The sequence below is a fragment of the Semicossyphus pulcher genome, unplaced genomic scaffold (genome assembly GCF_022749685.1).
Source record: "Semicossyphus pulcher isolate SPU_LCO1_2020_fin unplaced genomic scaffold, fSemPul1.0.p SCAF_15, whole genome shotgun sequence".
NCBI lineage: Eukaryota > Metazoa > Chordata > Actinopteri > Labriformes > Labridae > Semicossyphus > Semicossyphus pulcher.
Window position 1 is genome coordinate 16,557,969 of NW_027211659.1, and position 23,937 is coordinate 16,581,905.

Consider the following 23,937-nt stretch of genomic DNA (forward strand, 5'->3'; position numbering starts at 1 on the left):
ACTTATGTCAATAAATAAGGCAGCTAACTTACGTTAGCTTCTGTGGCTATTCTAGGCATGTCGAGCATGCTAGCTACCTTTAAGCAGTAGGGAATTGACCTTTTATTGGTTTTGTTTTCATGTAAGATTTTTATGTGTTATACAGTACATAGTTGGTATAACACACGCTGTGTTGTTTTAATTTAGCTTTGTGACTGTGTAGCTAGGCTACATTGTTTAACATATTCTTTTTGGCTGTAATCTTGGTTCAGAAGGAAGTGAACCCAGTCATAAAGCATAAGAAAGTATAGCAGCAAAGGAGGGCAATTATTCAGTCTTTCTATCATCTTTGCTGTAAATAAAGTCTACTCATAATCTGGAACCACATTGTCATCATTCAGTGTGCCAGTTATATGAACAACCATACGGAGAGGGAGCAGAAACACTGCTTGGTTGGCCTGTCAGGCCTTCAAAAGGTCCACTTCACTGCTCCACTAGTTGTCTTTTTCTTTAAGCTGAAATTAAGACAAATTCTGTTATCAATTACCAGGTAAAACTGGGCATTTGCATTTTTGATCATTCACTTTCAATTCAAGATCAAACATCTGAACGATTTCTACCTTTCCTTTCCACATCATGCAGCACCTGTTCACAGGATCATGTTTCTTTGTAGGATTGTTTGATTGCAGCTAATTAGCAACCGTGTCAGCTTGCTTGGCTGTTAACACGTCAAGGTGCTGCATTTACATGTGGGGCTACATGAAAACATCCCATTACGTCTGTATACGTCTGCCAGCAGCCCAGTACAACGGGTCCCCAGTGGAGTGGAGGTGCACTCCACAAGCTAATGGGCCTTTTTTGTTTACCCTATTTGGTTGGCAGGCCTTTCCTGGGTAATTGTCCTTGCTAATCATTTGTTGGCTGCTTGGCAAAAGAGCTCTTTTAAAGCATATGAATTGAAAATGCTGCTGCCGTAGGTTGAAAAAAGCAAGAGAGCAGAAAGACTTCAATAGTGTCTATGTTGATGTGTTAAATACCGTTTTTAAATTTTTTTTCCACGTAGAAAAACACCACTTTTTTATTCGTACTACTTATTTTCATCATTTAGAGGAGATAAAAGCCTGATGAATGTTTTTGTTGTTGTGTTTTATTACTCTTTACTTTGTCATACCAGAAGAATCTCTTCAGACGATTTTCTCACTTGGTGTTATAGATGACAAACACTTTGGTTCACATCATTACAGTGAAATGGCATGCATATTTTCTACACCCCCTCAACCCCACACATCCTGCGCCAAAAAGTGCTTACACATCCAATTTACAGGCGCACCTTCCTTCCACGCACTAGCTCCTTTCCAAAAATACATGTATCTCTGATATCTGTACCCAAGTGTCAACTTCCGAAATGAGTTTTGCACTTCTACAATAAAAAATTGTCAAAGGGTACGACATTTTTTCAAGTTGGAGTGAGTGGAGCTTTAATGTGCCTGCAAATGAGCTCACAAATCTCTTAGGCCCCAGTACTGCATCTGTGAGATAGCAGAGAAATGGTTTCTATATGTGAATATGTCTCTCTGTGTATGTGCTGTATGCGTCTACAGTGTGAGTTTCCAGGGTTTGGAGATGTAAAATGTGACTAAGTATTTGAAGGATGCATTACGAGGACAATCCTTTGGGCTTTTGGAAGATTACATGTAACAACCAGGTGCATCTTTGACCATATTTCAAAATTGATATGGTTTAATTTGACTTTTTCCTCACAGTTCTCTGCCGCAGTGTGCCTCTGCAGGTTTGCTTTTAACTCACTTAAACTTGTGTCAAAGTGAAGGGCGGCGAGGGAAATTAAGTAATGGGCTTGGCAGTGTGCAAAGTGAAGGGGTAATGACAGAGACACCAGCAGGAGTACCTTCCTCTACCTTTCTTCCTGTACCAGGTCTTTTTAACCACTTCACATCTCTGCTCTCCTGCCTCTCCTCAGTGCAGGAAAAATGCTGCTGAGTATGAAAGAGGGCTCTATTCTGAGCCATTTTTTCTCCCTCTTGTTTAATTCCCTTTTTTTGCCATTGCTCCCAATCATGGTCCCTCTGTTCCACTGGCAAATGACTGGAAAAAGGGCTGCTCATTTCTTCAAAGCCCCATGCATATCCAACATTTTGAAATATTAATAAGGGTTCATTTTAAATAGAGGATGAGGTCGCTTTTGCTTTTCTTGCAACAGCTCTCGCAATCCCCTCTCTATTTGCCTTTTTTTGCGTGGAACAGTAAAGGGGATATCTTCAGAGATGGGATCAGGGCCAATTGCGGATTTTGTTAATAATCTCCTCCGCTTCGTTAATGCCATAGCTGTGGACCGACACGCCTCTGTGCCAAGATGGAGGAGACAGCTGAGAGGACTCCTGCATTTCTCTTCACAAAGACAAAAAAGGAGAGGCAGAGAGTGCAGCTGCCCTGTTCTCACTCGGTCCCATTATCCCTGTACTCATCTTTTTATCTTCTTCCCTGTGACAGGTGGTTATGAGGGAAACAAGCGGTTCTAACAGAGCATTCAGAGAATAACCAGTGCAGCAGAAAGTGGGCAATTAACATAAAAATACCCTCTTCAGCCGCACCTAGAAAAAGAGACTCAGCAGCAAAGCTATGCCGGCTGACACGTGAAGTTGAGTATGTGAATGTGCTTGTTTACCAAAAAAATGTTCATTATCTCTCTTGTTCCTGCGATGAGGACTCTTCTTTATTCTGTCCCTCATTTTCCTCCCCACAGTCACCTTATCTTAGTTTTACACTTTTTAAAAAAAACACATCCAACGTGCAGAGAAGACTTGCATTTTTGAAAAGTCAGCTTTAAAAGAAAAGGCTATTAGCGTCGGGTGAACAACAAACCTTACTAAAAGGATACTACTACTTGTATGTATGTAGTTAAGGGATAATGTATAGTGAGCTGGTTCTTATAGCTGAATGGAACCCTGACAGGGTGAGTACGACCCCCACGCGATATGAGCTAACCTTGCTGTTTTACCTCACATTAAAATGAGCTAACCTAGACGTTGCTACTCACATTAAAATGAGTAAACCTAGTGGTATAACTCACATTAAAATGAGCTTACCTAGCTGTTTTTAATCAAATTAAAAACTTAGCTGTTTTTACTCACATTAAAAAAAAAGAGCTAACCTTGCTGTTTTTACTCACATTAAAATGAGCTAACCTAGACGTTTCTACTCACATTATAATGAGCTAACCTAGTGGTATTACTCACATTAAAATGAGCTTACCTAGCTGTTTTTAATCAAATTAAAATTAGCTAACTTAGCTGTTTAACTCACATTCAAATGAGCTAACCTAGCTGTTTTTACTCACATTCAAATGAGCTAACCTACTGGTATAACTCATATTCAAATGAGCTAATCTAGCTGTTATTACTTACTTTCCAATGACCTAACCTAGCTGTTATTACTCACATTTAAATGAGCTAATCTAGCTGTTATTACTCACATTCAAATGAGCTAACCTAACTGCTTTTACTCACATTAAATGGAAAAATTTCCACTGATGGTGAAGTAAGACATGGTGAACCAGACCGCAGGAATCAGTGCAGCACCTGATTAAGGTTCTCTGTCTCATCACTGTCAGAATCTGTTGACATTTTCTTTTCCATTCACCGTCTTTAAACACCGCCGTATCCCGTATTGTGTTTAATGTCTACCTCATGTGCTGTCTTCAGTTTTGTAGATCTCTCTGTCGGAGCCTTCAGTTTTTGCATTGTTTAACCTTTATTGTTTTCTCGCCATCTCTTTTATTTTTTCCCCCTCTATAAACAGACCAACGTCGAATTTACCTAGAGCCACATACCTAGCAAAAGTCTGTTCTTCATAGCAACGGTCTGCTGTCGAGAAATAACAGACCCCGGAATGCCATAATTAACCAATCAGAATCAAGTATTTAACACAGCCGTGTAATAAAATGAGAATATATATAACTCTACATCTATAGGAGCATACGTAGTATGTACATTAATCTTTGAAGAGATTTTTACAAAACAACACCAAATGCATCAAATGTTGTCTGGTCCATTGGTTTGGCATTCCTGATGATGCCGACATCACTACACACAACCCTCATCCAAATATAAAGAGAAATAGTTGCTCATTGTTTTATAAACCCACGAGGAACTTAGAAGTTGTCTGGGAAGACGTGTTAATTATTTTTGTCTTGCGTACAAGATTCTTCCATTAGTCGAGTTCCCATGTCAGAGGAGCTGTTCCACATTTTAGGCACAATGTGGTTTGCAGGTTTTTGAACAACTCATAATATATCCCTTTTCTATGTGGTCATTTCATGGTGTTGTCTCTGATTTACCAAAGATTAATGCAAATAAAAGATAATAACAGAAAACATAAGTGCTGTAGAGCATTCATTTATAAATATTCAGTAGGGTTTTTTACTGCAATGCCTCTGGCAACAGACTAAGTTATTGCCTCCCCTGGACACCTGTCATACAACTCAAGCACGTCTGATTAGAAAATATGATGAGCCACAGCAGGGAGCCACTTCATTAAACTCTAATATGACAAAAGCCCAATTTCTAGGGCCATGTCTGTTGCCACGAGAATTACAAACCCCTCTAAATATTTTGTACAGTCCTGGTGAAAGCGGTTGATATACCTTTATGTGACAATTTTGTGTCAGTTAACCAAAATGTTGTACCCAAGATTTGATTTAACAAGATTTAAGTGAGCTCCTCTCCTTTGGTAATACTGAAAGAATAAGTCTAATTTTGCAAGCGTAATAAAAAAAAGGGCTGGTAATTTAGTCATTTAGACATCTATTGTTAAAATTAATAAAAAATACACATTACTCAAAATAAAAGCATTTCTCCAATGCATGCTGGGAATGCAACCTGGAATGAGAGACATGCAGGCATAAATACACATGCATGTGACCTTTTATCGGTTCAACATATAAGAGAATAACCACTTCACTAAACTGGTGGTGATTGCTTGCAGTAGAGTATAAACACTCAGATTGTACAGTACACACACACACACAGTGGACCAGACAGGGTTTGGCTGCTGTCAGTCCTCATTGTCGACAGCTCTGTAGAAAAGAACAGGCAGACTATGGAGCCTGATTGACAAGCATCTTCAATGCGGCTCTTTTTATTCCTAAACTTGAGTTTTTTGTTATTAATGATTGGCTCTGAAGTGCCTTTCTCTCCTCTTTTGTTTGCTTCAAATGCGTGCATGTGTATGAGCACAAAGTTATCAAGCAAAGCCGGGAGCTATTATTTGTTGAATTGCATTCCATGTATGAGTACAGCAATAGATAAATTCATTTCTGCTACTTTTTGAAAGAAAATTGTGGAAAAAACATTTCAAACAGAAATCATCAGTGACTGAATTAGAGATGGTCTGGGGCAAAATATGGTTGATGGGCCTCGACTGGTTTGTATGATTCTTTGGGCCTTAGGGTGTCTACAAAATTAGTTGTGGTAGAGTTGTGTGTGCCTGGAAAAGACTAAAGTTATCAAGTGCTCTAAACTACTTGGCTAAATAGATCTCTTCAGGTCCTATCGATGACAGAGAACACCAGGTTTGACTGACAGTGGCATTTTCCAGGGTTGAATTGCTCCTTTAAGTGGCCATTCTTTTAGAAAGGTAACAAAAAAAGATGAACTGCTGTGTTTAGTGAAGCCAAACAAGCTCACAATGTTTTAATAAAAAAGACTGTTAAGAGTTAGGCAAAGAAAAGCATGGCACGGAAAAAGGAGCCGTTTACCTTGAAGAGGGTTCTTACACATCACAGCCGACAGCTCTTCATCTTATAATAATGACCATGTATCATTTCATAGTTGCTTTAACTTCAGTGACAGATAAATTGCATTGCAGGTGGCTGCCGCAAAATAAAAGCCACCCCATGATGTGCTAGTTAAACGTTTCAAATGTGAGGCCGTTCAGTTTGCATTATGAGTAAATTAATATAGCCCAGACACAGCTGTAGGAGAGAAATGGATAAACAGTGAGACTCAAATCAATTGTAGATTACATTACAAACACTAATGTTGGATGGCTTTGGGTATTGTTCTCTTTGTATCTCTGATACAGGGGAAGGTGGAATCTTTCAGCAAGAATGAAACGGTTACGGAGGGCAGCAAATACTGAAGCACTTGTGTATAAAAATGTCATATCCATGAAAAAAGAAAATTGTAATGGGTGTAACTTTAAAATAACACCTTCTTTTCATTTCAATCTGATGAATATACCTGACCATCTCTTCATTCTGGTCAGAGCCAAGGTGCTGTTTGAAACGGCGGTTGCACACATACTTTATGTTAGCTGTAATAGAGGAAAAGGTCAGTTGACCAAAGTATTTAAGCTCTGAAGGTAGCCAGTCTGCTGCTTAGCAGCATGCTAAGTAAAACAAACATTAGCAGTTTCCACTTTTACAAATCTGCTTTTATCACTGCTTTATTACTATTTTTAATTGTGCTATCTTCGTCGCCCAGTCCAGGCCAGGAAGTGATTATTTAATGAAATATATGGTGGGTTAATGAATGACCTTGATAATCTTTACTACTTTATCTTATCTTACAGGGTGTATAGGCTGGTACCACAAGAATTTAATACATTCATAGTGGAATAAGACAACAATACTCTTATGATTGTACATCTGGTACTTGACTTTAGGGTCCCTTGCAATGCAGGCCATCTCCTATGCAAGACATAATCAGGCAATGAAATGTACTATGACTACTCTGTGCTTATGACTTGTGCTTATGAGATTTCTGTTCAACCTTTAAACCTGAATTAATTGAATTTCATGATACCAGCAGCTGTCACTGCACAGAGATTATGGTCTTATTTTTTCAGTCGTTTTCAAAAAAGACAACCAGGGAGTGATAATATTAAGACAACAGAACATTATCAGGTGGATATCAGATGTTGTAATAAAGGTGTGAGGAATGTGGTGGCAACAAGCTGGGATCTCAGGTTTATTGGAGTAGCTTGCCTCCCATTAAGAAGTCCTCGTATGTTTACTAAAGATGACTGCGGGTATTAGCATTATCCCCTGCTCATCACTGTCACAGCAGGTAGATGGATGATGAGGAGCGCTCATAATTGTGAATTAATTCAATCATCTGTGGCAAAAACACCCTGAGCTGACTCATGGAACGAGGCACAACAGAGACTGATCTTTTTAGACTGCTCATCTTTTTTTTTTTTTTTGTCTTTAATCACTTTTGAATTGAATATTCAAATGTCTTTGCCGTTTTGTGTACATACTGGTCTACAGGTCTGTTTTTTTTTTTCTCACTTTCTTTCCATATGCAGATATGCACATCTTCAAATCACCTACGTCTTACTTTTCAGGCTTTTGGAGACACTCTACATACAACCGACTGCTTGAGATGATGAATAAAAGCCCCCACAACAATGTGGACCCAATCAACAATGTATGGATTTTACAGGTAACATGCAATTCTTGAAGTGAGACTAGAGTGTGATCTACCGCTTCTGCATTTGCACGCCTTCAAAAACTTCCATTGGAGAAATTCACATTCAAAATGAAAGGAAAGGTACAATGAACTTAGAAAGTATGAGCCTCATCACATGTTTGCTGCTGAGTAACAGCACATGTGTGGGACAATTTCTCCATACTTTCCCTTTCCTTTTGCATCACTATCATCATTCTTTATTGAATCTTTTCCCCAGGTATGTAGGTAGTGAGTCCTTCAAACTACTGTTACTCAACTCCTGGGGCCGATGATGGGCTCTTTTTGAGTCAAGATGAGCTGCAATAGCTCCCCCTTCTGGATTTAGAGCAACACTTTTCAACACCAAGGATGGTCAGGTAAGCTTTCAGCAGTAAGTTGCACATTTAAGGGTTTGATCAAAATTTGATCTGAAGGCAGTGTTTAATATAAGGAAAAGATGTACCCAAGTTAAACAGAAATCACAATAAGATCAAGTATAGGACTAAACTAAATATGGTGAGGACATAGGTAGGTATATAATAAGTACTTCAATTAGCTGATATAAACATACTGCTACTCCTTTAAGATTGTTAATGATACTTCATGAGCATAATGAAACATGCGTCTGACATAATGCCACAGCATCAGGTGTTTATGTTAAGTGCATACAGTCTAAGTATCTAAACTGTTGAGCAAGAGTGTACATGACATCCTATTCCCTGAAAACAAAGCCAGAGAACATTCAAGTGCTTATGAAGAGATCAGCATCTGTCCTCTCTCCCGGCTCTGGAGGCTGCAACGACCCGCTTGACTGCTACCAGTGGTCTTCTCCCTGCCAGTGCAGGTGGGAATAGTAGGTGTACGGGGAGCTTCATGATCACACTCTGCAGTGATCGGCTCCATTGAGCATTCCATTGAGCATCTGGCGGTCCGTCATTACGCACTGCATCTGAAGTGCTACTATTTCACATCCTCTGCTGTGACTCCCACACGAGGGACAGCGGATGAGTTTTATGATTACAGAACCACAGCCATGCATCATTTGGTTAGGCTCCCAATACTATGGAACACAATCTGCCTGCTGTTATGTGTGTGATTGTGATCGTGTTTGTGTGTGTGGGCGAGTGAGTGTTTATTTGCATGCCCTTATGTGTGTGTATGTGTGTGGGCTTGCACAACAGCATCTGTTAGCTTGTTTTTAGGTGCCCTGCAATATCTACCTACAAGTCTGGGCTTGTTTGGTTGCTTTTTCTTACATGTGTGTCAGTTAGTGAGTGTGTATTCGGCATTTTCAGGTGTGCATGACATTTTGTGCATGTAGAAACAGGGGACAGAGACACAGGTAGACAGAGGGATTCTCTGCTGTGTTCACACTACGTGCAGCAGGGGTGCGGAAATGCCGTTCTTGGCAACATACATATAACATGTGTGCCTGGTAGGTGGCTTTGCAACACACCAATGACATGTGCCAGTTAGTAGCACCAGGCACTCGAGTGGAGTCATGCCAATCTCCTTCCAACACTATGGGGGACATTTAGGGCAGACGGAGGTAAGTGTCCTTCACACAATGCAGTTTGTTTAATTCCCATATTAAACACGTTCACCTTAAAAATACTTGAACCTTTTGGTATCAAGTGTGTGTTTCCTTGCTTCAGCCGAGTACTAAATATTTAGCGAAGTACATCTCAACAGTGTTATGCCAGTGTGCTTGTCCTTGCATCAGGGTCTCTACGTGTCTCTATTTGTGTGCCAGTGTGTGTGTGTGTTTCCCGGCCCCCAGTGTTGCATTGGGAGGCAAAGCAGTGTCTGGTTCTGTGCACGTACCGTGTTCTCATTACCACTAACAGCCTTGAGCCGGCCTTGTCATTAGAGGGAATCATTCTCAATCCAATCACCTATCGGTTACGCTACGCTACGGAGGCCCACAATCTGTCCTCATCCGATGGCTGAGATTTCTTTGTAATGTCTCCTGAATCGCAAAGGACAAATAGTGAGTAACGGGGAGGGATTTAGAAGTGCAGAGAGAAAAAGTATGAGACACTTGAGGTTTCTAGTTTCTAATAGCAGGGTGAGATTACAGCACAGGCCTTAGTCATTCTTTAGTGAGAAAATGTTGTAACACTAAAGGTATTGAAGCTACTTAGTTGAATAGCGTTTAATTTCACACGTCCACACTACTTCAGTTTTGGCACTTATGTTAAAGACAAACTACTTCTGAAGTTGGGCCCCAAAGTATTTCTCAGCAGAGGCTATTGGCAGGTAACCATATTTATATAATGTGTTTTCAGACAGTTTGGACTAAAGACAAAAGCTCTTGGCTTCTTCAGAAAACAGTTTTTGTTTAAATTGTTGGCACTATAGATTTAACGTCTCGATATTTTTTGGGATTTTAGTTCTGCCCTTACTGGACAGTCAGGTGGTTAAATGAAGCAAACCCACAGTCAGTAATGGGTGATGTAGCTGTGCCTAAAAGTTTCACCATGGAATTCCTTGAAACAAATAGAAGTTATAACTATCAGTGTCTCCCTCCAAAATATATTGAGTGTATCATTGAGGCCATAAAAATGTGTAAAACATTTGCAAAGCAGATTTTTTTTTAATATTTTGAAACCTGCTTTGTTCCCGTCAGTGCTTGTTCAGTGCATTACTGGTGTATTTTGTCACCCTTAGGGACCCATTTTTAGACAAAACAGCAACAGTAAACTCCAGGAGTTTACTTTCAGGAACAGGGCATCCTTCAGCTGCTGATAGCTGGCTACAGAAGACATTTAAAGCTCCTGTGAGGAACTTTGTTTTTTGTTGATTTTGGTGCCCCCTGTGGACAAAGCCGTACCTTTTATCAATTTGCTGATTTTGTCCTGTACATGTTTAAGTGGTGGTTTTTAACAGCCTGCTTTCTTTAAAATGCAAACAAAGGCAATGTGCAGTTCATTGCTTTGTCTGACACCTACCCTCACAGGAGCTTTAATAGAAAAAGTCCAATACTATCTCGGAATACGGTCAGCGAAAAATCAAACAAAGAAAGCCCTTGGTGTAAACTTAGACTACACTTGTATAAATATTACACCCCTAGCTATATAAAGCATATTCAGCATTTTTTGAAACATTTATTGCCTACTTGACTTCCGAAAAATCCTTGCTCCGTCATTGACTTGGAAATTCAGGAGATCAGACGAGACATCACATCACATTGCAGACAATTTGTCCAAAGCAACTTTCATCAAAGGGTAACATACAAAATTCAGTAGACCTGTTGCTAAGCTACTTCTGAATTTATAATGCACTTAGCGAAACTGAGTAAAATGGTATTTTTTGGACATAAATTATTAAGCTCACTCTGTTGGTCAGTGAGTCACTTTATACATGTTCTAAAGCTGCTGCGATAAAGCAGCTGGTTTTGACTACAGTCGGTGGTTAGCAGTGCTGTTCAACTTTAATCACAACACAGCCAGAGTCGATGGAAGTTGTTTTGAGAACTGCATTGGTTCTTGATATGAGGCACAACCATATTTTGATTAAATTTTTTAAAATACACTGAACAAAAATTTAAACGCAACACTTTTGTTTTTGCTCCCATTTTTCAAGAGCTGAACTCAAAGATCTAAGACTTTTTCTATGTACACAAAAGGCCTATTTCTCTCAAATATTGTTCACCAATTTGTCTAAATCTGTGTAAGTGAGCACTTCTCCTTTGCCGAGATAATCCATCCACCTCACAGGTGTGGCATATCAAGATGCTGATTGGACAGCATGATTATTGCACAGGTGTGCCTTAGGCTGGCCACAATAAAAGGCCACTCTAAAATGTGCAGTTTTACTGTATTGGGGGGGGTCAGTATCTGGTGTGACCACCATTTGCCTCACACAGTGCAACACATCTCCTTCGCATAGAGTTGATCAGGTTGTTGATTGTGGCCTATGGAATGTTGGTCCACTCCTCTTCAATGGCTGTGCCAAGTTGCTGGACATTGGCAGGAACTGGAACACGCTGCCATATACGCCGATCCAGAGCATCCCAAACATGCTCAATGGGTGACATGTCCGGTGAGTATGCTGGCCATGCAAGAACTGGGATGTTTTCAGCTTCCAGGAATTGTGTGCAGTTCCTTGCAACATGGGGCCATGCATTACCATGCTGCAACATGAGGTGATGGTCGTGCATGAATGGCACAACAGTGGGCCTCAGGATCTCGTCACGGTATCTCTGTGCATTCAAAATGCCATCAATAAAATGCACCTGTGTTCGCTGTCCATAACATACGCCTGCCCATACCATAACCCCACCGCCACCATGGGCCACTCAATTCACGTTGACATCAACAAGCCGCTCACCCACACAACGCCATACACGCTGTCTGCCATCTGCCCTGTACAGTGAAAACCGGGATTCATCCGTGAAAAGAACACCTCTCTAAAGTGCCAGACACCATCGAATGTGAGCATTTGCCCACTCAAGACGGTTACGACGACTACCTGCAGTCAGGTCGAGACCCTGATGAGGACGACGAGCATGCAGAAGAGCTTCCCTGAGACGGTTTCTGAAGGTTTGTGCAGAAATTCTTTGGTTATGCAAACCGATTGTTGCAGCAGCTGCCTGGGTGGCTGGTCTCACATGATCTTGGAGGTGAAGAGCTGGATGTGGAGGTCCTAGGTTGGTGTGGTTACACGTGGTCTGCGGTTGTGAGGCCGGTTGGATGTACTGCCAAATTCTCTGAAATGCCTTTGGAAATGGCTTATGGTAGAGAAATGAACATTCAATTCACGGGCAACAGCTCTGGTGGACATTCCTGCAGTCAACATGCCAATTGCACGCTCCCTCAAACCTTGCGACATCTGTGGCACTGTGCTGTATGATAAAACTGCACATTTTAAGGTGGCCTTTTATTGTGGCCAGCCTAAGGCACACCTGTGCAATAATCATGCTGTCTAATCAGTATCTTGATATGCCACACCTGTGAGGTGGATGGATTATCTCGGCAAAGGAGAAGTGCTCACTAACACAGATTTAGACAAATTTGTGAACAATATTTGAGAGAAATAGGCCTTTTGTGTACATAGAAAAAGTCTTAGATCTTTGAGTTCAGCTCTTGAAAAATTTTAGCAAAAACAAAAGTGTTGCATTTATATTTTTGTTCAGTGTATATTCAGACATATTGCTGCACTTGCAGATTTGCATATCATTGAAGACGAACTATTAGCCTTGGAGGTCTGCGCACTCGGAGTAACCTTTTTATTTTGTTGCGCTCTGATTCAGCGGATGGAACAATAAGTGGTAGATAATGTTGCTCCTGCTTATAACAGTTATACATATTATAACCCATGCACATCGACATGATAATAAAAAGCTTTAAAGGTTGGCTACCATTTGTCTTTTATCCTCAAATCTAAATGTGTACGCTAAAACACTTTTAATTAATAATTAATTGATGTCCAACATCTTTTTTATGTTGTCATCCTATTTGGTCTCTCTATTCTTTATCTTTCATTTAATATCTTCCTTCTCATTTCTTCTTTTCTCCCTCCAGTCCCTCCCTGCATGTCTGTCTCCTTGTGTCTGCTGCTGGTGGCTGTGCAGGTAGGGAATATGAATTACCTGGCAGGCAGGCGGTGTTCTGCTTGGGAGACTGCTGTCAGCATGGTGAGGATGGATGAGGAGAGACAGGAGAGAGATGAGACTGACAGCTCCAGCCAACCTTCATCCATCCATCCATCCATCCAGCCAGCCCTCCCTACCTCTGCCTCACCCTCCCTCTGTGCCGCCGCTAAAATCCTTGGGCTTTTTTCCTAAGAAAAGGTACAGAGTGATCTTTGCCACCACTTTTCTGGCAAAAAAAATAGAACAGTAAAGCTATCATGTCACATGGGTAAACATATTGTAACTCGAACTACATGCATTAAAAACAAATGAAACCTAAACATAAAATCTCATTACACAGGCACAGAGCTTTTTTTTTATTCGACGCTCAATGTTCAGCATCTACTTTTTGCTGGTATCGTAAGTAAAACATGGAAGGTGCACTCTGACTTGTGAGAACTTTACACAAAATCATCAGGTTATTAACTAGGGTTTGCTTTGCTGCTGGTGAATACCAATTAGAACTGGATACTTCAATAGTTGATGAGACGGAGCTTCTGTGTTTTCTGAGACTGGCTCAATGAACTATCCCACAATGCACTCGTCACTTTATTGAATTTTGATCAGTGCAGAACGGATTTAAAAATCTTAGGATGGTGGTAAAAAAAACACAAATGCAGGGTTAGACGGAATGGTTATGACCTTAATGATGCAAAACTTTGAGAATCTCTGTCCACTTAATGCGTTTTTTTGCACTGGCAGCACCCACAACCTCAATTTCAGAGCACTTCTCACCAGCGCTTACTGTTGCTAGGTTACGAAAGTTGTCTGGCAGCACTTCCGCTTCCCTTGGTAGTGACCATTAAGTCTGTTTTAAATTGCTCTGTATGCTTTTTGTTTGCTTTCATTCAATAACATTTTACAGAAAGAAAATGTAAAAACAAAGGAAAGGAATAATTACCTGGCATTAGCAGCAGCCCTAGACCTGGATATTGTACACTTGGAAAAACACCATTGTTAACAAAGTTGATTTCTGAAGTACGGCCCCTTCTTGATTTTGATTGGTCGTGGAGTGACTTTAACGAGCGTGACGGTGTTCTAAAAGTGAAACTATTTTCAACTGAGAGTGCTATAAGCGCAGCAACAAAAAACTCCTGACGCCCAGGGCATTTTTTGCACTTAGGACGCTGAGCGCTGAAAACACTAATCTACACTGGTTGTGTATAGAAAACAGGCGCTGCCAGTGCAAAAAACGCTGTTAGTTGACACAGGCCCTGACAGTATTCGTTGTTTGATGCAACATAGATATGCGTCTGTGACTGCATTACAGTGCCCAACAAATGCAAGGGACTTTAACTGTGGCTGCTGTAATCACTTACAACGGACCCCAGAACAGATTCTGAACCACTGTGTTTACATCTCCATCCAGTCAGGGAGCAAGACAGATTTGGAAGACATTAATGGGGAAAGCGATGGCTGCCATAACATCCTTTACATGAGGTGATCAACACAGAGTATGCTTTATAATATACGCAGTATTTTTTTCATAAAGTTCAGCTAATGATACACTGATCTAAGTCTTAATAATATCAGAAATGACCTTTTGAGGAGGTTCTTGACTTAACTAATCCTTCTATTTCTTGTTTCATGATCCACAGCTTTACAAAAAGAGCTGCAGGTTTATTCTCTGACATTTTTTTTCTTTTAATCTGATGGCTTTTCGTTTTACACCGCTATGAGTGACCTCAGCCTTGTTCGCCATATTATTGGTACTCAATGATAAGACAGAGCACGCGAGATGTAATGGAAGTTCTTAAAGCAAGACTTAAGTCTTTTACCATTAATGTATTGTCCTTTTTGATACTCTGCTTACCCACCTCAGTTGAAATGTGTGGCATATATACACTTCGGTGACGGCAGTCAACGTTACAAATGGTTCCTGAATTTACTGCAGTTTTTCTAAATCAGAGAATTGTGCTATTCTGCAATTGTCAATCATCTGTCATTTGACGTTTAGCTGGACACTTACATGTATGCAGTAATGTACAGTTATAATCACAGGATGGAAAGCTTCATCTACCTCCTCCTCCAAGTGTAATGCACTTAGTAAGGTGTAAGAAAGTAATAGTAATTCTTTAAAGTTGGATAATTTTCACTTGCATGCCCTTTTCCTTTTAATTTGTATCCAATTTTTTTAAGCTTTGTTCCTTTTTATTTGTCCCTCTTCCTGTTCTGTTTCTCTGTCCTCAGTGTGACTCTGGTGGCGATAAGCTGAGGCAGAGGTATCAGGCAGAGCACCCATGCAGGGATCCATTAGGCAAAAACCAATTTCACACAGAGCCAATTTCATAAATATGGAGTATGGGCCCACCTTTAGCTGTGCTTGACTAGCTTTTAGAGGGATACACAAAACCATAAACAACAAGCCTGAGCCTGAGCATTCCCTTTAAATGATAGTTGGAGTGTGTGGCATGGACCTAAACACATTAAGCTGTAATTTTAACAATTTAATGAAGAACACAATGAATAACTCTCCATTCAAAATCCAACCAACCCCAAAGGAGGATTTTGGATTAGTTAGGGATATTTAGACCAGACCAATAATGCTGTTTATTTAGTCAGTGCTCGATGTAAAATGTAAAAAAACATCTTCAATAACAGTCCTTGTTGGTATATTTACAAAAAGCTATTTTAATTTATTCAGTGTTGTCCTGTAATGTGTAGTCTTTAGTCAGTATTTACGCCAAGTTTAACATTGGCATTAAAGGAAAATACCACCCGCGATCAACATCTACTTCAACACATGAGTCAAATTTTATTTGTATAGCTTTCATTCTTTTCTTGCTCTATATGCTACCATTAGGCTCAATTTTCAAGAAATATAATCTTTCTTTTCATTGTTATTCCGAGGATGTTCAGATCTACCTGCCTTTAACATCAAAGTCCAATGACTCTGTACAGACATTGCTTGATTGCCTAAATCTTGGATGACTGCAAACTTTTTGAATCTAAATGAAAACATGACTGAAATCATAATGTTTGCATGTGGTCCAGCAGATTTTCCTGCTGGCTTTCTGGGCCCCCTTACACCAAACATCGGGTCATCAGTGAAAAATCTTGGTATAATATTTGATGACAGGCTGAAATTTGATCGCCAGGTCAGTTAGGTCGTGAAAAACAGCTTTTTCCATTTGAGGATTTTATCGAAAGTAAATGGGTACCTGCCACGTAAAGATCTTGAGACTGTAATCCATGCTTTTATTAACACCCGATGGATTACTGCAACTCACTGTATTTTGGCCTGGACCACTCACTCTTGCACCGCCTGCAGCTGGTACAAAATGCAGTTGCCCGTCTCCTTACTGGCAAACGCAAGCGTGACCACATATCCCCTGTCCTAGCTTCGCTGCACTGGCTCCCGGTTGCTTTTAGAATAGATTTTAAAATTGTATTGTTTGTTTTTAAAGCTCTCAATGACCTAGCCCCCCCAGTACTTGACTGAGCTCCTCCGTATCCATGCCCCTGCCAAAACATTGAGATCCTCTAATCAGCTACTACTGGTCACTCCAAAAATGCGGCTAAAAACCAAAGGTGACTGAGCCTTTGTGGCGGAGGCCCATAGGCTCTGGAACAACCTGCCCTGGCACATCCACTCTGTGGGATCGATTGAGGTTTTTAAATCCTCCCTTAAGACACACCTCTTCTCCTTGGCTTTTAATCTAGTTTAAGTGGACTTCTGGCAAATGTATTTTAGTATTTATGTTATTTATTGTATTGTATTGTATTGTTTATTTTATTTATTGTAATTGCTGCATTGTATGGGTCACTGGTTTTAATCTGTACAGCATTTTGGTCAACCCCGGTTGTTTTAAATGTGCTCTACAAATAAAGTTTGAGTTGAGTTGAGTTGAGAGAGGCAACATACATTTTCTACTAAAAAGATTCCAAAAATGGTAAAGAGCCTAAACAGAGGCTATGTTGGAGTATAATTACATGCTACACACAGAAATACTTAAAATTTGACCTTCAAAGGTAACAAGGTTGGAAAATGAAAGGCAACTGCTGCATGTAGTGGGGCAGATAGCCGAAACAATTGTTCAGTTTGTGATAAAAGCATGAAATTTGGTACACTTATAGCCAAAGGTATTCCCAAAAGAATTGGATATGGAGGCATCATGACTTTCAACATGGCCACCAGCAACAACTGTTTTCTTATGAGTGATGGATTTAATATGATATTACAGACAAAATTTGTTGAATTTATTTACCACACATAGTACTTGGTAATTGTATTTTGAATGATTGAAAATTGTCATTGAAAATTCAAGATGGCCGCCATTTTTCAAGATGGTAGCCGTAACTGGTATGACTGTCTGATATGGGTGATCTTAAATCATTCATTTTTTATGATGCAGAATTCAAATTTGGAACAGAAGCTTCCTTCTACCTCACAATTGAATATGACCACTGTTTCTTTCAAGATGGCAGCCATCAAAATTGGAATTGCAATTTATCTATTATTTTGCAATTTATCTATTATTTTGCAATTTATCTATTATTTTATAAAAATAGAGCTATGATCTATTTTATTGGAATTAGAATTTTGATCCAATAAACTCAAAAATCCCTATATCTTCAAAATGAAAACTGGACTATTGCATGAATGGAAATGTAATAGAGGGATGTCGAAGGAAAGCCAGGGCACACTGAACACCACTGCTGTGAATCTCAGCATGGGGTTCAGCACCAGCTAAATACACTCTGCTTAATAATGCCATATTTTCTGTAATTAATGTGCTGGTTGTGGTGATAGTCTAGTGGTAGTGTAGTTTAGTTTCCTAAATGCTATCTAATGTTAGCCCTACATCTAGTTAATAGTTTACATATTTAGATGTAGTTAGATAGGCGCACCTGAATGGACAGGATATGCCAACGCAGGAGAGCCGAGCCAAGAGTAACAGGGCTTTATATGACTTTCACATAGTTAACCGTAAGGTGTACAGATCACACAGGCATTAAATGGTCCTGGATGACGATCGTGCAATTTTCTTATCCAAACCTAGTTGTATCCCATGCTTGAATTTGTTTCCCTGCGGTAAAAGGTGGTAAAATGATCGTCCCTCGGCCTTTACTGCAAAAAAATAGTTTTCTTGTCTGAGAAAATACCGAAGAATTTCAAACTTGTGAATCTTGATGGTCCATCAACTTCTTGCACAGCCAAGACTGACTGGAAGCTCTGTATAATATGCCAAAAACAGCATAATATAGTCCACTCGCAGAGAATTTAATCCAGCTTAATGAAATTGGTCAGCTCCCTTCAACATTTCCAATTGGAAGACTAGATGAGGGGGGCCAAGGTATTGAAGCAGCCATGGTTGCATACAAAGCTCAAAACCATCATACATGCAGGCTGAAGTACATTGAAACCATTCTGAAAAGAGCAAAAGAGTGAACATGCAGTGAAAGTCCTGATCAACAGACACCTGTTTCTTCTGCAGACAGCCTGCTGGCAATGATGGCCTTCATGAGGCTACAACATTTCAATTGGACAAATGGGTGCGCACTGCTGCAACCCTACTTCAAGACACAGAATTACTTGGGTGACTTAGTGCTGGGGACATGGTGGCCATTGAAGCTAAGTATCACACCAGATGCCTAGTAGGTCTCTATAATCGTGCCAGAAAGGCTAACTTAGAAGGTCTTGAGGATAATGGCCAGGTACACGCAGCATCAACCTGTGGCTTTATGTTTGCTGAGCTGGTGCTTTACATAGAAGAGACCAGACAACATGATGGGTCAGCACCTGTATTCAAACTAGCTGAACTTGCCCAGCTTTACAAGTCAAGAATGGCACAGCTAGAAGAAGAGGTTGATAACAGAGTTAACTCTACACAGCTGAAAGAGAGGCTTCTTGCCGAGTTTCCTGATATGCAAGCTTACACCAAGGGAAGAGATGTCCTGATGGCCTTTGAAGACGACATTGGCACTGCGCTTGCCAAAGCCTGTGAGCAGGATAACAACAAAGATGCTGTGCACATTGCACATGCTGCACAGATTGTCTGCCGTCACATATTGGGTGACACCAAACCATTTAATGGTTTCCCTGAATGATACCAAGAAGACAGCTGTTGCTTACCCTGGTGAACATGGTCCGAGAGGGACCCAGCATCAAAGACCAGATGGAAGTGCTGTACTGCACAAGAGACATCAGTTCCATTATATATAGGACTGATGCTGCATGCCCACACAGGTACAAAGTAAGTTGTAGATAGAATGGCACATCTGGGCTTGAGCATATCCTGTGATCATGTTCTTCAGCTCTCAACTCAGATTGGCAACAACATCTGCCAGCAGTTTCATAGAGAGCAAGTGGTATGCCCTCCACAGTTACGCAGTCATGTGTTGCTGTTGACAATATTGATCATAATTCTAGTTCAACAACAGCTAAGGATTCTTTCCATGGCACAGCAATCTCTCTGATCCAGTATCCGTCTTTTGTTGGTGAAGGGACTGACCGAAGCCTTCTTGTACTCAGTGGGCCTGAAGGAGAATGTTCTAAGGCCATTGACTACACTGAGGTCCCCCCTGTTGCTAGCAATCTGAAGGTCTCATAGGTTCCTGAAACTAGGGTAGAATCACTCACTAGAGATGGCTACAGCCAGCATACCAAGGAAGAGTAGTAGTGGTTGGACAATGCAAGGGACATCATTGAAAACAAAACACTGCAGCTGATTCATTGGATACCTCTTGGGCTGCCATCCATGCTAGCCGACAGCCACTAGGAATTTGTGCCACATGTTCCACTTTTCTCCTTCCACTGTTTCAGGAAAGTGCTCACACTGTGGCATTGATCAAGCATTCACTTGATGTCATAAGTAAAGCTGTGGAACACTTGAATCCTGGCCAGAGTCCTGTGGTCACATTTGACCAACCATTATATGTCGTGGCAAAACAAATCCAGTTTAAGTGGCCAGATAAATATGGTTAAGACAAGCTGGTAGTTATGTTTGGTGGGCTGCATATTGAGATGGCGCCACTGAGGATGTTGGAGAACTGGTTGCAAAGGAGGTGGTTGGGTTGAAGCACTAGCACAAGCTGACATCTCCAGGGACAGCTGACTCCTTCCTCAAAGCAGCCCATGTGTCTCGCACCAGGAAAGCCCATCAAATCACAGCAGCTGCTCTAAATGTTCTGCAGCACCGGTCTGATGACAGCTATTGTCAAACACAAACAGATTAAGTTCCTCTAGCATTTGAAGCTTGGTGCAGCCAGAGAGCAGAAAACATCCCACAGTTTCAGTACTGGTCTATTGTTCTTGAGCTAGAGTTGCTCATTCTGGTATTTGTGCGGTCATTGCGAGAGGCATCTTTCTCCATGTACCTTGATGCACTAACAGAACTAGCCAAATGGTTTTAATGCAATGGATCATACCCATTATGCAAGATGGATTCCAGTTCACCTGAGAGACATGGCTGATCTCCCAAGCATAGCTCAATCATTCAGGGCAGGCAATTTCACTGTCCAGAAGACCAAAAAGGTGTTTTCCTCCATGGCCATTGACCAGTCCCATCAAAGGAGATAGTGGTGCTGTGGGCCTCACTGACAACCCATCTGCACTATTGCGATGGATGGTAGCAGGACCAGAAGTTGCCCGATCCATACAGGAGTTTGAGAAAGGTTCCAAAAAATCAGATGACACACATCACCATGACCAAACAACAAGTGTCCAGGTCTCGTTCATCAAAGATGTACGGTCTTTGGTCAGTGAAATGCAACATTGTGGGAACCCATTTGAAGAGGAAAGCAAGGACCCGATTGTACTCCACTCGAAGGAAATTGCTGGACCTTCAGCTGCTGAAGCAGTCAGAAAGGTGAAGCAGACAGGAGAGCAAAAATTTGAAGCTTTCACTAGAGAGTGCCTTGTTGAGAGAACAAAGCCAGTGGACAACACCATAACAAGAAATGAGCTGATGGTGTTTGGTACTTCAACCGTGAGGAAAGCATCAAAACACACACAGAAATTGGTCTCTCTCAAACAAGGACATGGAGCTCTTTCCAAGATTGATTCTTTCCATGGCACGGCAATTTCTCTGATCAAGCATCCGTCTTTTGTTGGTGAAGGGACTGACCGAAGCCTTCTTGTACTCAGTGGGCCTGAAGGAGAATGTTCCAAGACCATTGACCGCTTGCCAGCGTACTACACTGAGGTCCCCCCTGTTGCTAACAATATGAAGGTCTCACAGTACATTGCTTGCCAGATCAGAGATGGAAACTGACATGAGTTCTTTCCACACGAGAACCAATCATGTCCACCAGCGCCGTCTGATGGGGGAGGTCTCCGCCTGGGACTGAAGAGTGATCTGCTTCCATGCCTGGAGTTCATAGTGCATACTCTGCCAGTCCGAAGGTTACCTGCACTATTGTAGATGGGGCCGCCATCATTTAGATGCTGAAACCAAGTTCAATAAAAACCCTCAATGACTATGCCCATGTGATTCCATATAGGGGTTCAGAGACATGTGAGTTGTTTGCCTTGCTCTCAGATGTTCTGCTCAGATTGAAAATTCCTGATGCCTCCATATCAAATTCTTTTGGGAATGCCTTTGGCTATAAGTGTACCAAATTTCATGATTTTATCACAAACTGAACAATTCCTTTATAGTTTTGAGCTAAGCTGCTCCACTAATGTGCTCTCAGTGGAAACGGACCAAAATGAACTACTTACGGCAAGAGAACTGAACACAAATGTAATACAATTTGACAAACAGCCTGGCTGTTGCACAGGTAAGTGATTTCCAGCTGGAGAATATCAGACTCATGGGATCCAAGAAATCCACGGGTAGCTTTCATAGCTTAGGTTGAAACATTACGGCAAACTTTTACATCAGTCTCTGGATGTAGAACATTAACCATCTCTGGCTGTGAGAACTCTTTTCGGGTCTTGTCAGAAAAGCTGGACCTGAAACTAGTTAGTGGCACTATATTAGTAATAACCATAATCCTGCAGATCTCGGATCTAGGTCTGTCCCAGCTGCTCTGCAAAATGACTGATCTGGGTTAGAAGACTTCCTGATTTTTGTCACTCTGTTGGCCAAATAGACACTTAAGTTCCTGGACATGTCTTGGACGTAGCTTAGTACAATCTTGCTGTCCGTGTAGAATTTAACTTTGAAAACTTGAAACTCCACATCAACACACAGCTCCAAACGAGGGACTGTATGTGCAGAGCGTGGAGCCAACTTGGACTTCCCCATGATGAACCAGACATGGCTGTGTCCTTCTGTGTCAACTGTGGCGAACGGAGAAACAGGAAGGTAGTTTCTGCACATCTGAAGCTGATGAAGTTCATTAGGGAATCCTTCCAGGCTTTCCACTGGAATCTTTTTGTATACATACTCTTCTGTGGAGATGTCTCTCAAGTGCCTTGCCCTGAATTGTGATTGGAGCGATGAACCATAAGGGACCATAGAGACTATTAACAGTTGAAACGATGCCTTTTAGTAAACAGCTTGTCCTAATCAAACATGCAGAAAGAGAAGCTGTCTGTCTGTAGGTCCCTTCCAAGGCCTAGACAGTATTGTAAAGGCTGAGGATCAGATCACATATCCAGATTCTTAAAATCCTTTGCACAATCGTCAGATGGGAAATCTTCTTTAACAGTGCTGCTATTAGATGCCATCTTATGCAGCCTGATGCTTGACTCAGCCAACATCTCCTTTGTTCATTACATGACATTGATTACTTCATCTACAGTGAGGAAAGAGGAAAGTCCATCATCCACATAAAAATGCCTCATAACAAAGTGCTCAACCGTACAATGATCTTTTGTCCCTCTTGAGCCTATTTCAAGCCATAAATGGCCACAGCTGGTGAGGGGCTGTTTCCAAATACATTTGGTACTTAGTCACTGGTTTTGTGAAGTTGTTATCTTCGAACCACAGGAACCTCAAGAAGTCACGATGGTCCTCACACACTGAAACAGTAAAACACAGGAAATTAATACCACCCATATTTGGTCTGGCTTCTGAGGGTGTTAGACACAAAATGTTGGTATTATATTGTTTGCTGTAATGTAGAGTTGAGAGATATGCTGCTTGTGGTCTATTATTTGGGAGACATCACCGTTGGGGTTAAGGGAATTGCCCAGCTGTTTGCATCATTTATGTAGACATTTTTATCCATGATCTTAAGGAAGACTTAGAAAATAGCCTCCTCTATTGAAGTCTAATATTTTATCCTTTCTAACATTTTGTTTCAAAGTTCATCAGTGTAGTCTTCCAGTGGGTCTTTTTATTTGGTTGTTTGAATAACCTGACTTGCTGTCTTCTTGTCAAAACTCTTTTGGATGTTGATAACACTAGTTTATGGACTAAGGAAAGACGCATGTCTATTAGGTAGGATGTTGGAAAAAGAGTAGAAAAGTGTTACCAACAAATTCCAGTGATACGCCATAGCCTCGAATTCAGCCAGGAGCAAATAGACTTTCTAACGAAAGAAAATAAAGGACTAAAGCACAATGTCAACAGTTACCAACCAGCTTGCCTCTGATATCAGAGGGTTGGGTTGTATCATGTGTCATGAAGGAAACTATTATGGATCAACAAGCAGGCAGTATGAAAGACAACCTAGAGTATGAGAGACAATCAGCGTCCCTGAGCACACCACCAATGACCCCAAAGAAGCAGTAAAGGATTTCATGGAAAAACAACTCAAACTACTCAAAGAATCCATCAACGACATAACTTTCCACTGTGTCTACCGTTTCGGGCCAAAGAGCAACAGCAGTACACCATGACCAATCGTCGCCAAATTCAAACTCTACAAAAAAAATGAAGTAGTTCAACAAAAGGGCAGGCAAAGTGTTGTGTATTGTTTTGTCTTTTGCCTAAAAATAAAAAAAACCCCAAAATAATA